Source organism: Eleutherodactylus coqui, chromosome 1, assembly GCF_035609145.1.
Source record: "Eleutherodactylus coqui strain aEleCoq1 chromosome 1, aEleCoq1.hap1, whole genome shotgun sequence".
NCBI lineage: Eukaryota > Metazoa > Chordata > Amphibia > Anura > Eleutherodactylidae > Eleutherodactylus > Eleutherodactylus coqui.
The window spans coordinates 234,212,218-234,228,255 of NC_089837.1; the positions used below are offsets into that span (position 1 = coordinate 234,212,218).

Consider the following 16,038-nt stretch of genomic DNA (forward strand, 5'->3'; position numbering starts at 1 on the left):
ATATGTAGCAGGGAGCAGTGCTCTGACCCCTTCTCTCCTTAGATAGTTTGTTCCCAAGCTGGGAGAAGGAAACAGATTGTTAGCTACATGTGAATATATATATATATATATATATATATGTATATATATATGAATATATATATATACATATACACACACACACATACATGTATATATAAATATACACATATATATATATGTGTATATATATATATATATACACACACATATATATATGTGTATATATTTATATATACATGTATGTGTGTGTGTATATGTATATATATATATATATTTTCATATATATATATATATATATATATATATATATATATATATATATTGGCCAAATGGAAGTTTTCAAAAGTTTGTTCAACATTATTATAATATAATAGTGCTGGACAAACTTTTGAAATGTTTAGTTTGGCCGGTTCACCAAATGTGTATATATACACTACCGTTCAAAAGTTTGGGGTCACATTGAAATGTCCTTATTTTTGAAGGAAAAGCACTGTACTTTTCAATGAAGATAACTTTAAACTAGTCCTAACTTTAAACAAATGCACTCTATACATTGCTAATGTGGTAAATGACTATTCTAGCTGCAAATGCCTGTTTTTTTGTGCAAAATCTACAAAGGTGAATAGAGGCCCATTTCCAGCAACTATCACTCCAGTGTTCTAATGGTACAATGTGTTTGCTCATTGGCTCAGAAGGCTAATTGATGATTAGAAAACCCTTGTGCAATCATGTTCACACATTTGAAAACAGTCTAGCTCGTTACAGAAGCTACAAAACTGACCTTCCTGTGAGCAGATTGAGTTTCTGGAGCATCACATTTGTGGGGTCAATTAAACGCTCAAAATGGCCAGAAAAAGAGAACTTTCATCTGAAACTCGACAGTCTATTCTTGTTCTTAGAAATGAAGGCTATTCCATGCGAGAAATTGCTAAGAAATTAAAGATTTCCTACAACGGTGTGTACTACTCCCTTCAGAGGACAGCACAAACAGGCTCTAACCAGAGTAGAAAAAGAAGTGGGAGGCCGCGTTGCACAACTAAGCAAGAAGATAAGCACATTAGAGTCTCTAGTTTGAGAAACAGACGCCTCACAGGTACCCAACTGGCATCTTCATTAAATAGTACCCGCAAAACACCAGTGTCAACATCTACAGTGAAGAGGCGGCTGCGGGATTTTGGGCTTCAGGGCAGAGTGGCAAAGAAAAAGCCATATCTGAGACTGGCCAATAAAAGAAAAAGATTAAGATGGGCAAAAAAACACAGACATTGGACAGAGGAAGACTGGAAAAAAGTGTTGTGGACGGATGAATCCAAGTTTGAGGTGTTTGGATCACAAAGAAGAACGTTTGTGAGACGCAGAACAAATGAAAAGATGCTGGAAGAATGCCTGACGCCATCTGTTAAGCATGGTGGAGGTAATGTGATGGTCTGGGGTTGCTTTGGTGCTGGTAAGGTGGGAGATTTGTACAGGGTAAAAGGGATTCTGAATAAGGAAGGCTATCACTCCATTTTGCAACGCCATGCCATACCCAGTGGACAGCGCTTGATTGGAACCAATTTCATCCTACAACAGGACAATGACCCTAAACACACCTCCAAATTGTGCAAGAACTATTTACAGCAGAAGCAGGCAGCTGGTATTCTATCGGTAATGGAGTGGCCAGCGCAGTCACCAGATCTGAACCCCATTGAGCTGTTGTGGGAGCAGCTTGACCGTATGGTACGCCAGAAGTGCCCATCCAACCAATCCAACTTGTGGGAGATGCTTCTAGAAGCGTGGGGTGCAATTTCACAAGCTTACCTCAACAAATTAACAGCTAGAATGTCAAAGGTGTGCAATGCTGTAATTGCTGCAAAAGGAGGATTCTTTGACGAAAGCAAAGTTTGATGTAAAAACAATGTTATTTCAAATACAAATCATTATTTCTAACCCTGTCAATGTCTTGACTCTATTTTCTATTCATTTCACAACGCATGGTGGTGAATAAGTGTGACTTTTCATGGAAAACACAAAATTGTTTGGGTGACCCCAAACTTTTGAACGGTAGTGTATATATACACATTTGGTGAACCGGCCAAACTAAACATTTCAAAAGTTTGTCCAGCACTATTATATTATAATAATGTTGAACAAACTTTTGAAAACTTCCATTTGGCCAATTATCTTAACTTTTGCAAAAGGTTTGGCCCTAATTAGTTCAGGCCAAGTAGGAAGTTCACCAAAACTCCTGATACTGGTGTATGACATTGTTTGAGCTGTATCTAACACTTTTTGAGCAAAACTGACATTGGGAAAGGACTTGGGGATTTTAATTACCAGTAAACTCAACTGCAGCAACCAGTCTCAGGCAACTGCTGCCAGATTGGAGTCGGGAAGGAATTTTTTTTATCTGAAATGAGGAAAATGGTTTTTCACCTAATGTTTTTTTTTGCTGTCCTCCAGATCAACAATGGAGTAAGAGTGGGAGGGATTATAGACTGAACTAGCTGGACATATGTTTTTTTTAAGCCTTACCCACTGTGTTATTATGTTGTATGCCAGTGTTCCGGACTAGTGATTTTGCTTGTTGGTAGCAGAACCTCTCCCCCTCACTCTCTTGGTTCGGGTATGTGCCAACCCGAAATTATAGCAAAAGTGCACACAGCGGTAAGTGTATCCATGCGGTAAGATGGAATTTTTAGTTGCATTTGAACTTTTTGCAAAGCTCTACCCAAAAAAAAAGAGTTCTACTGGTTTGGTTTTCTCAAATACTAATAGGGACCAAAAAGATGTACTTGTCCTCACTACAGTTTATACTGAAATCACAGTGGCAGTGAGGGAGAGAGGTTCTTTATCCGACAAGCAGAAACGCTGTGCAAAATGAATTCATAGGATGATTCATATAGCATACCAGGTATTGTAGTCATAATTGGTTAAACGGAAAGCAAGTACCTGGTATAAAAATTGGCAATATACTGTACATCATTCAGATGACAGTCCATAATAGTTTTTTTTTACTGTAGAAAGGTAGAGATTCGTATTTTGAATATCAGTGGAACATAATTGTACTTCTTTTGACTTTATCATGAGTCTGAAGATGTCCTAAGACTAGTGGAAAAAAAATATTTTCCCAGTTCATGTCACAGCTGCTAGGAGAAACCCACAGAAAAGATATTGAATGTGTAGCTAGCACAGGATACGCAAAGATACACGCTATTATAGCCCCACGTGTCCCACTATCCCTGATCTCTGCATCCTTCCATGTTTTGAGATGTTCCACAGTCTCTCACATTATTAAAAAAATCTGTATTGCATAAAGTTCAATTCATTTTCTCTTTGTTTATCTTATTTACTTTGGAGGGGTGGCAACCTTTTTTTTTTTAATTTAGTCATTGAGGGTATGTTCTCGCATAGCAAAAAATTCACTTTTAGAAAGGAATCACTTAACATGCCTTTAAGCAATTCCTTTAAAAATTCAAATACTATAATAAAGTCATCTTTGATAATAGTGTGAAATTGATACTTTTTGTTTTAGACCATGGTAGCCCACAAAAAAAAATAAGCAGCATTTTAGTAAACATCACCAAAAATGATGTTTTCATATGCTGTATATTTATAATGTTACAAATTTCTTTTTTTTTTGTTTTTCATTTTATCACCTGTTAACATTGAGGGCTCAGTCACACGTGCGCATCAGTGCCCGTATTACTGCAGCCAGCAGACGGCCGTACCTGAAGACGGACGTCTCTCTGCAGCGCCGGGAGGAAGAGCATGTGACCGGCTTCATTGTCGGTCTTGTGTTCTTTCATCAGCGCTGGAGAGAGACGTCCGTCTTCAGGTACGGCCGTCTTCTAACTGTCAGTCACATGGGCGCATCGGCGCTGGTGTACGGGTGCCGATGCGCCCGTGTGACTGAGCCCTAAATCTAAAGTCTTTAAAGGCTGATTTTGTCACAATGATTTCTGCTCAAAAATCGCTCAAAGCCATCTTTTGAGCAATAATCGTTGTTTCTAACTTCACTGATATAATGCCGTTTTCGTTAAGGAATCGCTGATCGTTATCTTTCAGCATGCCGAAAGATCAGCGATCATTTACAGGAATTCACAGCGGGATACAGCTTATACTATTGTTTCAGCTGTATCATGCTCCCTGAAGACAGGCTGGGTATGAATAACACAGCACCCCAGTTGTCTTCTGCATCCCCCCTTGGAGCTTAGCTGTATAACAGCTGGGTGCTCTGAGCAAAGAACAGCTGGATGCAGAAGACAAGTGGCCCTGCTTGTCTTCTGCAGCTGCCGCTCGGAGGACAAAGTGATCGCTCAGCATTTGATCGCTCAAAGTCGCTCAAAAGACATCTTTTGAGCGATAATCATTAAGTCTAAACTAGGCTTAAAAAATTTCACTATGCTCCCAGCTAATTATTTTGTTTTATGCACAACTAGCTGTTCATGTTGTAATTAAAGACAAGACAATATATATGCTTCTTGGATATATTGCATTTCTTATAATTTTGTTCCTTTCGATTTTCCTTATGGCTATTTCCAGCCACATAAAGTTATTTTTTCCATTCATATCACTATATGGTGATACAATATATATATTTTTATTTTATGTGTAGACTTTCTGATAATCAAGCTGTTCCTTATCAATACACCATGGGCTTTTTGTGGTTTTATGTTTAATCCAGATTTCTTGAATTTTTCACATAAAATATTCATTATCACGTGGGTCTCGCAAGACCATATTGAAGCACAGCAATAAATAATATAACATGTAACATACATTCGTAAATGTCTGCAGGCCGTAACCTGCAGATAGCTTCCTCCCACTCCCACTATCACAAAGTAGAGCAACAGTGAGGAAAGCATGTAGTAATCGACAGGCGACGATCTGCCAACTAATGAAGAGGATTGGTAACAATCCTTTTATGGTGTTATTAAGGTTTTTGCTACCGTATATACCGGCGTATAAGACGACTTTTGAACCCCGAAAAATCTGCTCTGCAGTCGGGGGTCGTCTTATGCGCCGGTAATACAAAAAAAAAAAAAGTGTAAAAAAAAAAAATTCATTACTCACCTGCCCCGGTGTTCTGTCGCGCTCCGGCAGGATGTCGCTCGCTCCTCGTCCCCGGCGCAGCATAGCTTTCTGAATGCGGGGCTTGAAATCCCCGCTTCCAGAAAGCTAATACACACGCCGGCAGCCATGACATCATTGAATGGCTGTGATTGGCTGAAGGCGCACGTGTTAGCAATCACACCCATTCAATGATGTCATTGAATAGTGTGATTGGCTGAAGCCACGTGCGCTTTAGCCAATCACAGCCATTCAATGATGTCATGGCTGCCGGCGTGTGTATTAGCTTTCTGGAAGCGGGGATTTCAAGCCCCGCATTCAGAAAGCTATGCTGCGCCGGGGACGAGGAGCGAGCGACATCCTGCCGGAGCGCGACAGAACACCGGGGCAGGTGAGTAATGAATTTTTTTTTTTTTCTCCACTGTATACCGGCGTATAAGGTGACAGTTGGGGGGTCGTCTTATACGCCCCGTCGCCTTATACGCCGGTATATACGGTAGATCCCTTCAAGCTGTCCATTGAATTGCCCTATATGCTATTTGTTACATCACCATTACTCTATCCTGGTAGATAGGCAGTGAGTGGTAGCTTGTACCTAGGGACAGTAAAGTCCTTTACTTGACACCCTCCTTCCTTGCTAAACATCATTACCATGGAGTGATGCTTTGGGATAGCGAGAGTCTGTTCATATGTCTATATTATTTATATTGCACTGGAAGCTATATTGTTACCGATGATCAAGTAGGTGAAGATTTACAAATTTCTTTCTATTATCTTGGCATTATTGGAGCCATAAGTTTTTTTGTGGCATTTGGTCATATTTTTATGCATACATTTGTGTAATCTGTTTTAATCAGTAGAATTAAAAGCTATGTTTCAATATATAGTTTTTTTGGTTATGCTGCTGTGATACTTCTAAAAATACTAAGATTATTTGGGGAATTAGTGATCCTTTAGATGGTTGTGAACACTGCCCTTTAAAATATACCACAGCTGATTGGTTGTTTCGTGTACATATTGATTCCTATCTTGCCAGGCAGGGGTGTTTTATGGTATATCGCATCACTTGGAACGTTCGTCCCTCATACAATCACCATGAAAAACAAACTAGTCATTATAGCCCTACAGATGTTCTTTCATGTTGAGTTTGCCACATGTTCTTCTGTCTTTTGGATATCTAGCCCTTTACTCCAGTATAGTTTATTTGTCCTACTATAATTTATCATATACAGTATCAGATCAAAATACTGTTCATAACGGCATCAAAATTACACAAATGCAAGATAACTGCTTTGTTAGAAAAATTTTGTCATACATACAGGCATGTAATTCACTTCTAGGGGGTCTAGTTTTTATAATAGGGTCATTTCTGGTTGGTTTCTAAACATTTTGGCAGCTCAGCGCCTCTACAAGTGTGCAGTGGAATTTATGCAGCTGTGCCCTGAAAGCCAATGGATGCTCGCTCCATTGGCTCCAGAGGAGAAATGGGAAAAGTTTAAAAGGATCCTAATCACCTCATGTGAGCAGTTCATTCCCTTTAAAAATAAAAGAACTTCAAGTAAAAGGAAACCATTGTGGCTCGGCAAGACGGTAAGAGGGGCAATAAATGAAAAAAAGAAAGCGTTCAAAGTACTAAAGCAAGAAGGCAGCGAAGAAGCGCTAAAATTGTACAGGGGAAAAAACTAAATATGCAAAGAAAAGATCAAAATTGCCAAGGAGGAGGCAGAAAGACTGATCACCAAAGAGAGCAAAAACAACCCGAAACTATTTTTTAACTATATTAACAGCAAAAGGATTTGCAGGGAGAGCACTGGCCCTTTAACAAATAATGCAGGGGAAATCATTGAAGATGATGGAGGGAAGGCAAATCTATTAAATAGTTTCTTTTCAAGCGTATTCAAAAATGAAAAGGAAATGCCACACGAGATGCAGAGGAATAAAATGAACCCCTCACAAAATATGTCATACCTAACGGAAGAGGAAGTGCGGAACCGATTAAAAAAGATTAAAATTGATAAATCGCCAGGCCAAGATGAAATACACCCAAGGATACTAAGGGAACTAAGGGATGAGATAGCTAGGCCACTATATCTAATATTTTTAGACACTATCAAAACCGGTGTTGTCCATTGGATTGGCGCATTGCCAACGTGGTTCCAATTTACAAAAAGGGGACCAATAGTGAACCTGGTAACTACAGGCCAGTAAGTCTCACTTCAATAACAGAAAAATTTTCGAGGGGATTCTGAGAGACGCCATCGATGAGTACCTCAAGGAGAACAAGGGAATAACTCCTCACCAGCATGGATTCATGAAGTGTTGCGCCTCCCGGCGCTGCAGTTTCTATGATGAAGTAAGCTCTAGGCTGGACCTGGGAGAATCTATTGATCTCGTATATCTGGACTTCTCTAAAGCATTTCACACCGTGCCACATAATAGGCTAATATACAAAATGAGACAGCTCGAATTGGGTGAAAACGTGTGTAATTGGGTAAAGAATTGGCTCAAAGATAGAAAGCAGAGGGTGGTAATAAATGGTTCATACTCTGATTGGGCCACAGTCGCTAGTGGGGTGCCACAGGGTTCAGTATTAGGCCCCATTCTGTTCAATATATTTATCAGCGACCTGATAGAGGGGCTGCACAGCAAAATAACAATATTTGCAGATGACACAAAATTATACAATATAATTAATGCAACGGAGGACAGTGTACGGCTACAAAAGGACCTAGATGAGCTGGGGGCTTGGGCAGAAAAATGGCAAATGAAGTTCAATGTTGACAAATGTAAGGTTATGCATATGGGCAGCAAAAATGGATGTTACCTATATACACTTAATGGGGTACTGCTAGGGAAAAGTGATATGGAAAAAGACCTTGGGGTACTAGTGGATTGTAGACTAAACTGGAGTAACCAATGCCAGTCAGCTGCTGCAAAGTCAAATAAAGTCTTGGGATGCGTAAAAAGAGGTATAGAGGCGAAGGACGAGAACATTATCCTTCCATTATATAAGGCACTAGTCAGGGCCCACATGGAATACTGTGTACAGTTCTGGTCACCGGTGCTCAGGAAAGATGTTACAGTATTGGATGGGGTTCAAAGAAGAGTGACTAAACTAATACATGGAATGACGGGACTGGAATACCCAGAGAGGCTATCCAAATTGGGATTATTTACTCTAGAAAAAAGAAGGCTAAGGGGCGACCAAATAACTATATATAAATACATGAGGGGACAATACAAGGATCTCTCCCAGGATCTGTTTATACCCAGGACTACGACTGTAACAAGAGGGCATCCGCTACGTTTAGAGGAAAACAGGTTTCATCACCAACATAGAAAAGGGTTCTTTACGGTAAGAGCAGTTAGACTGTGGAACTCTCTGCCTGAGGAAGTAGTGATGGCAAAATCCATAGAGGAGTTTAAAAGGGGACTTGATGTCTATCTGAAGAGGAGGGATATTATAGGTTATAAATCTAAGGTTAATTGTTAATCCATGGTATACACGCAGGTAGGAAGTATTAGGGGTTGATCCAGGGAACAGTCTGATTGCCATTAGGGAGTCGGGAAGGAATTTTTTTCCCCAAAAGGGCTAATTGGCTTCTGCTCTTGGGGTTTTTTGCCTTCCTCTGGATCAACAACACAGGAGGATAGACAGGCTGGACTAGATGGACATTGTCTTTATTCGGCCTTACAAACTATGTTACTATGTTATCCAGTAAGCAAACTGGGCCAGTTTCTGAACACAAAAGAACCAGATCAATAAATTTAAGTTGCGTCTTCCCAGTTTCCTTTGCTTTATACAATAAACTGTCATGGAAGTGACATATTTGTGGGAAAAAATTTAAATTATTTGCACCTAATCTGCATTAATTCCTTTTTTAATCTAATGAATTCCCTAATAAAATGACAGCGTACTTCTGGTGATTCGTCTTCTTTAAAGATCAGAAATCATTCAATGTGACAATTATGTAATAACAGGAGATCTGAAAGGGAGGATTATTTACAACAATGTAATTCAGTTAGTGTTAAAATATCTACTTATTTATTGCAGATTTATAAATCATCATGAACGGGTTGTCCGCATCAGCTTCAACAATCCAAAAACACTTTTATGGCATAATTTGTTAAATTCATGCATGTGTGAATAATGGCTTGAAAGTATGAGATTTTGATTTACTATGCCTCTGCACATTGATCAATTGTTAATGGCTACAATATAGAGAGTATCGAATAAAATTATTAAAATGGCCTCTCCTACACTTTTTCTAAGTGTGATACACATTTATAAATCCATAGTAAGTGGGATGACAAAGCTGTAAAATGTAAAAAAATAAAATAAATAAGCCAAACTGCACAAACTGTCATTATCCCAGCATTAGGTCAAACAATGTGTCCCATAGACATATTTATTTAATGTAACACGTTTATTTATTAGGCATATTTATTTAAAATAACTCTAAATGTGATTATCAGTGCCACAATGAAACATGCTGTTATTCCACAGGCAACTAATAGAACTCAGTGTCAATGTAGACAAAATTACCAAAGGCTGTGGACACCTTGGGGTTAATTTTTTTCATGTAAAGGAGTTGTCCAAGTTAAAATATTTTATCAGATCTCTCTTCCTCATATTTAAACATAATAAAGCAGCTTATACTCACCTCTCCCTAAAAGCCCCCTTACGATGCCTGGGTCTTTGCTCTGAACTATTGCTTACAGGCTGCAGCAGCCTGTGTATAGGACATCACAGGCTGCTACACCCAATGACAGAGCTTAACAATCGATCACAGAGCTTTGTAATTGGCTGCAGCAGCCTGTGATATCCAGCGCACAGGCTGCTGCAGCCTGTAAACAATACATCAACGCAGAGACCCAGTAGCCCTGGTAGGCACTTGCAGGGAGTAGGGAAAGATGATTATAAACTGGTTTATTATGTTTAAACATTGGGAAAGAGAGATTTTATAAAACATTTTATCCCAAACAACTCCTTTAAATGCATGTGCAGTGGATATAAAAAGTGCAAATCCCCCTGTTAAAATGCTATGTTTTTGTCAAGGTAACAAATCTGACAAAGATGAATCATTTCAGAGTTTTTTTCACCTTCCAGGTGACCCATTATCTGTATAATTTCATTGAAAATCAAACTGAAATCTTTTAGGGTGGAAAAATGTTTTTTTTTAAATATGGTTGCATAAATAAACAAAAAATCTTTGCTCACTCTTCATTGCAAAAGCACTCTAAAACTGTCAGTTTGTGAGGACATCTCATGTGTAGTGCCCTCTTCAGGTCAGTCCACAGATTTTCAGTGAGATTCAATTCTAGGCTTTGTCTGGGCAATTCGAAGACTTTGATCCTCTTCTGGTGAAGTCATTGTTTTGTTGATTTGGTGTTATGCTTTGGGTCATTGTTGTGCTGAAAGGTGAAACTCCTCTTCATCTTCATCTTTTTAGCAGAGGCCTGAAGGTATTGTGCCAAAATAGACTGATATTTAAAACTCTTCATAATTTCCTCCACCTTGACTAAAGCCCCAATTCCAGCAGCAGAAAAACAGCCCCAAAGCATAATGCCACCACCGCCATGTTTCACTGTGGGTATGATGTTCTTTTGGTGATGCTCAGTGTTGGCTTTGCACAAAACATGCTTTTTGGATTATGGCCAAAAGTTCAACCTTGGTTTCATTAGACCGTAACACGTTCTCCCACATACTTTGGCAGGCTTGATGTAGGTTTTGGCAAAACATAACCGGGTTTGGATGTTTTTCTTTGTTAGAAAAGACTTCCCGCTTGCCCACCTATCCCACAGCCCAGACATATGAAGAATACGGGAGATGGTTGTCACATGCAATACACAACCAGTACTTGCTAGAAATTCCTGCAGCTCCTTTAATGTTGTTGTAAACCTCCTGGGCCAGGTTACTTCTGGTCCTTCATCAATTTTTGAGGGACGTATAGTTCTTGTTAATGTCATTGTTGTGCCAAATTTAATCCACTTCTTGATGGCTGTCTTCACTGAGTTCATGGTATATGCAATGCCTGTATATGGTACCCTTCTCCTGACTGCAACCTTTCAACAATCATATCCCATTGCCCTGGAGAAGTGAGTGAGATATGCTCACTTGTTGGAGACACTTGGTTATTTTAACTCATCTAAAAACCAAATGACTATCAGCTCATTTAAGCAGGTAGTCATTCTGGTGCGCTCCACCTCCATTCAATGAGTGAAAGCACAGGAACAATAATCACAATGGCCTCATGTGGCACAGAGTATTAAGGCAGCAGAATGCAGTCCGACCTGAAGGTTATGCGGGCTCAATCCCCGCATGGTTCAAGGTAGCCGGCTCAAGGGTACCTGAAAGTGTTGTTGGCACTATACAAATAACAAGTCCCTTCCCTTCATTGCAACAGTCATCCCTTGTAAAACTACTGTAAAGGCCCATTTAGGGTAGTTTTACAAAATAGGCCCGACACTTGTCCCTGTGTCTACTTGCTCGCAGAGGCGAATGGAGGAGATTTCACTCCCATTATGTACTGAACGGCTGCTTTTTACATTGAACGATCATCGTTCAGGATTTTATGAAGCTTAAAAACACACTGAACGGCCGCTATGTTAGGTGAATGGAGAGGGGCGGGCTCCTCCACCCGCCCTGCATTCCTGCAACAGCACGGGATCAAGGACACACAGGGACGAGTGTTGGGCATTGTTTGCTCGAAATTCGTCCCGTGTAAATGGGCCTTTAGTCTCAATAAGAGACTGGACCGACAGTTTGGTTCTTAGTTTCCATCTGCTCTTCTCTCCTGCACATTCTTATCAGCTAATTTAAAAAAGTTTATCCTTTATGTGATCATAAATTATCTGCTAAAAAGTGCATGAGAGGAAAGATAGTGGAATGTATCATCAGAAAATTACATATTTTTATAGATAGCCTAAAAAAAGTTTTAATGTTTAAGCATTTCTTTATACAGTATCTCTATCTACATGAAAAAAAAAATCTTCACACTAATCATTAGTACAGTTATACTAAAGCAATTTCCTGTTCTCTGCAGCATACTTGTCAGCCTTGCGGTATATATACACACAAGATGAAAGGCATCATTTTATTATCATTACAGGATGGCCAAGTGCTAAGGGCTTAGATAAGGTGGCAACACTAAACACTACCCACACAGATAAGGCTTTGTATGCATCCCTCTGGTCACTTGGGTTAAGGTGCCGTACTACATCCATTTCTGGGGACTATTAGAAACTATGACATTTGTCTTTTAATTGACTCCTAGTCCTGCCATAAAGCACACACATCCTGCAGAACTGGCAAAAGAAATATATGAAGGATATGCCTCCAATATAAGCTATTCCCAGAAAAGGTTTTACAAATAAAAATATATAGCTACAGCATTATTTATCTGTATACTGAAATCTAACTAATAAAACTGAAGTTAGTGGGAACTTGTTTTATGCTGCCTGAACCACATAAACAGACAGAGAAAGACTGGTCAATCAAGGTAGTCTGGGCAGGGAGAAGTCAGTTGGAAGCCAACCCTATGGCTCTTATCCCTGTTCCTGACTGCTTGTTAAAGTATATTCTCTCTGAAACACAGCAGCATGTCAGAGTAAAACACAGATGTCTACAATGTGTGAGCCGGTTCGGATTTTATTCTGTCAGTGCTTGAAGTAGCATAAATCTTCTGACAGTTGCCTTTACATACGTATTCCCTTTACAATAGTGCAATAGTTTGCTAGCAATGCTAAGGAAAATCACAGATAAAGGGCAGGCATACCATACGTGCAGTTGCACAGTAGTTAAAGGGGACCCCTGTCACCTTTAAAGCAGCTTCCTACTCTCTATTAGATTGTATGTAAAGGACTGAATTATTGAATTTCATAGCTCACAATTAATGGTGATCCTTAGAAAAATAAAAACATTAACCCCTTCCCTCCCCAGGACGTACCGGTGCGTCCTGGGAGCCTGGTACTTCCCGCAACAGGACGTACCAGTACGTCATCGGGATAGCGCGAGATCATGACTGACCTCGCGCTATCCCGCAGCGGGGGGGGGGCCATCGGCGATGCGCCTCCCGCTGTGAACTCTTTCCCTGCCGTGATCTAAGTTGATCGCGAGAGCCCGGCCAGTCACCATGGCAACAGGACGCCAGACACTGGCGTCCTGTATTGCCTATACCTATGATCACTGTATAAGCGATAAGGCATGACAGAGCAGTAGCTCTGCCATGCCTTATCACAGCGATCATAGGCACAGTGCTGCAAGTCCCTCAGAGGGACTCAAATTGTGTAAAGAAAAGAAAAGAAAAATGTAAAAAAAGAAAAATGTAAAACAAAATGTAAAAAAACCCCTTTTTTATGCTTTTTCTAATATTAGCATAAAAAAAGGTAAAAAAAAATAAAACCCCACATATTGGGTATTATTGACGCGTCCGTAACGACGTGTACAAAAAGTTAAACATGCTTTTTATTTTGTACGACAAAAAGCGTAAAAAAAGGCTGAAAAACAGGGGCAAAATGCTCATTTTTAGCATTTTTCCTCACAAAAAATGCAAAAAAAGTGATCAAAAAAGCCGTACATTCCCGAAAATGGTACCAATAAAAACTACAGCTCGTCTCACAAAAAATAAGCCCTTATAGAGCTCCATACATAGAAAAATAAAAAAGTTACAGGACTTTGAATGCAGCTATAGAGAAAAAAAAAGATTTCCAGAAAAAAGGCTTTTTATTGTAAAAAAGTGTAAATACCTAAAAAAAATATAAGAATTTTGGTATCATTGTAACCGTACTGACCCGCAGAAAAAATTTAGTGCGTTATTTATGCTGCATGATTAACGCTGTAAAAAAAAAATCTGTCAGAATTGATGCATTTTCTCTCCCTGTTATCATAAAAAAAATAATAAAAGTTTTACGATATAGTCTATGTACCCAAAAGTGGCACCGATGAAAACTACAGCTCGCCACGCAAAAAACAAGCCCTCATAAGGCCACGTCGATGGAAAAATATAAAAGTAATGGCTTTTGAAAAATGGAGATGGAAAAATACCAAAAATCGCTTGGTCCTCAACGCCAAAATAGGCCATGTCATTAAGGGGTTAAAGGTCTTTTTTTTTACACAGTCAGATAAGTTGCCCATAATCAACAATACAGGAAGTCAATTGGAGCTTAATTAATGACCTTTTACACTGGGTAATCGTTATGGGTGAATGATGATACATAGGATAATTCATAACCAACGATCATTCGTGATCATTTTATTATGATCTGCAACACATTTCCAGTTTACATGAGGAAATTAGTATTTCTTTTTATTAGGGCTAACAATAGAGATGAGCGAGCACCAAAATGCTCGGGTGCTCGTTACTCGAGACGAACTTTTCGCGATGCTCGAGGGTTCATTTCGAATAACGAACCCCATTGAAGTCAATGGGCGACCCGAGCATTTTTGTATATCGCCGATGCTCGCTAAGGTTTTCATTTGTGAAAATCGGGGCAATTCAAGAAAGTGATGGGAACGACACAGCAACGGATAGGGCAGGCGAGGGGCTACATGTTGGGCTGCATCTCAAGTTCACAGGTCCCACTATTAAGCCACAATAGCGGCAAGAGTGCCCCCCTCCCCCTCCCAACAACTTTTACTTCTGAAAAGCCCTCATTAGCAATGCATACCTTAGCTAAGCACCACACTACCTCCAACAAAGCACAATCACTGCCTGCATGACACTCCGCTGCCACTTCTCCTGGGTTACACGCTGACCAACCCCCCCTGCACGACCCAGTGTCCACAGTGCACACCAAACTGTCCCTGCGCAGCCTTCAGCTGCCCTCATGCCACGCCACACTCATGTCAATTTATAAGTGCGTCTGCCAGAGGAACCGCAGGCACACACTGCAGAGGGTTGGCACGGCAAGGCAGCGACCCTCTTTAAAAGGGGCGGGCGGAAGTCCACAATGCTGTACAGAAGCAATGAGAAATCCAATCCTGTGCCACCTCCATCTGGAGCTGCACATGTGGGCATAGCAATGGGGAACCTATGTGCCACACACTATTCATTCTGTCAAGGTGTCTGCATGCCCCAGTCAGACCGCGTTTTTTTATAAATAGTCACAGGCAGGTACAACTCCGCAATGGGAATTCCGTGTGCACCCACAGCATGGGTGGCTCCCTGGAACCCACCCGCTGTACATAAATGTATCCCATTGCAGTGCCCTGGACAGCAGAGCTAACGTCAGATGAAATGCAGGTGGGCTTCGGCCCACACTGCATGCCCCAGTCAGACTGGGGTTCTTTAGAAGTGGACACAGATGCATTTACAACTCCCTGTGGACCCACAGCATGGGTGGCTCCCTGGAACCCACCAGCGGTACATAAAAATATCCCATTGCATTGCCCAACACAGCGGATGTAACGTCAGCTGTAATGCAGGTGGGCTAAAAATTAATTTGATTACACTGTAGGCGAGGGCCCCAAAAAATTGCTGTATCAACAGTACTAATGTACATCAGAAAAATTGGCCATGGCCAACCAAGAGGGCAGGTGAAACCCATTAATCGCTTTGGTTAATGTGGCTTAATTGGTAACTAGGCCAGGAGGCAGCCCAGTTAAAATAAAAATTGGTGGAGGTGAAAGTTTCAACGCTTTAATGAGCATTGAAACGTATAAAAATTGTTTAGAAAAATTATATGACTGAGCCTTGTGGGCCTAAGAAAAATTGCCCGTTCGGCGTGATTATGTGAGGTTCCAGGAGGAGGAGGAATATTATACACAGATTGATGAAGCGAAAAGGTCCCCGTTTTTGATGGGGATACAGAACGATGCTTCCATCCGCGGGTGCAGCCTACGTATTGCTTAGGTATCGCTGTTGTCGGCTGGTGGAGAAGAGAAGTCTGGGGAAATCCAGGCTTTGTTCATCTTGATGAGTGTTAGCCTGTCGGCACTGACGGTTGACAGGCGGGTACGCTTAT

The 16,038-nt window shown here is 40.4% G+C and overlaps 1 protein-coding gene across 1 annotated transcript in view; it reads left to right on the top strand.

Moving 5' to 3' along the window:
* The window catches only part of NKAIN2 (sodium/potassium transporting ATPase interacting 2), a 793,322-nt gene that overhangs the window by 298,546 nt on the left and 478,738 nt on the right, over window positions 1-16,038 (top strand). The window lies entirely within an intron of this gene.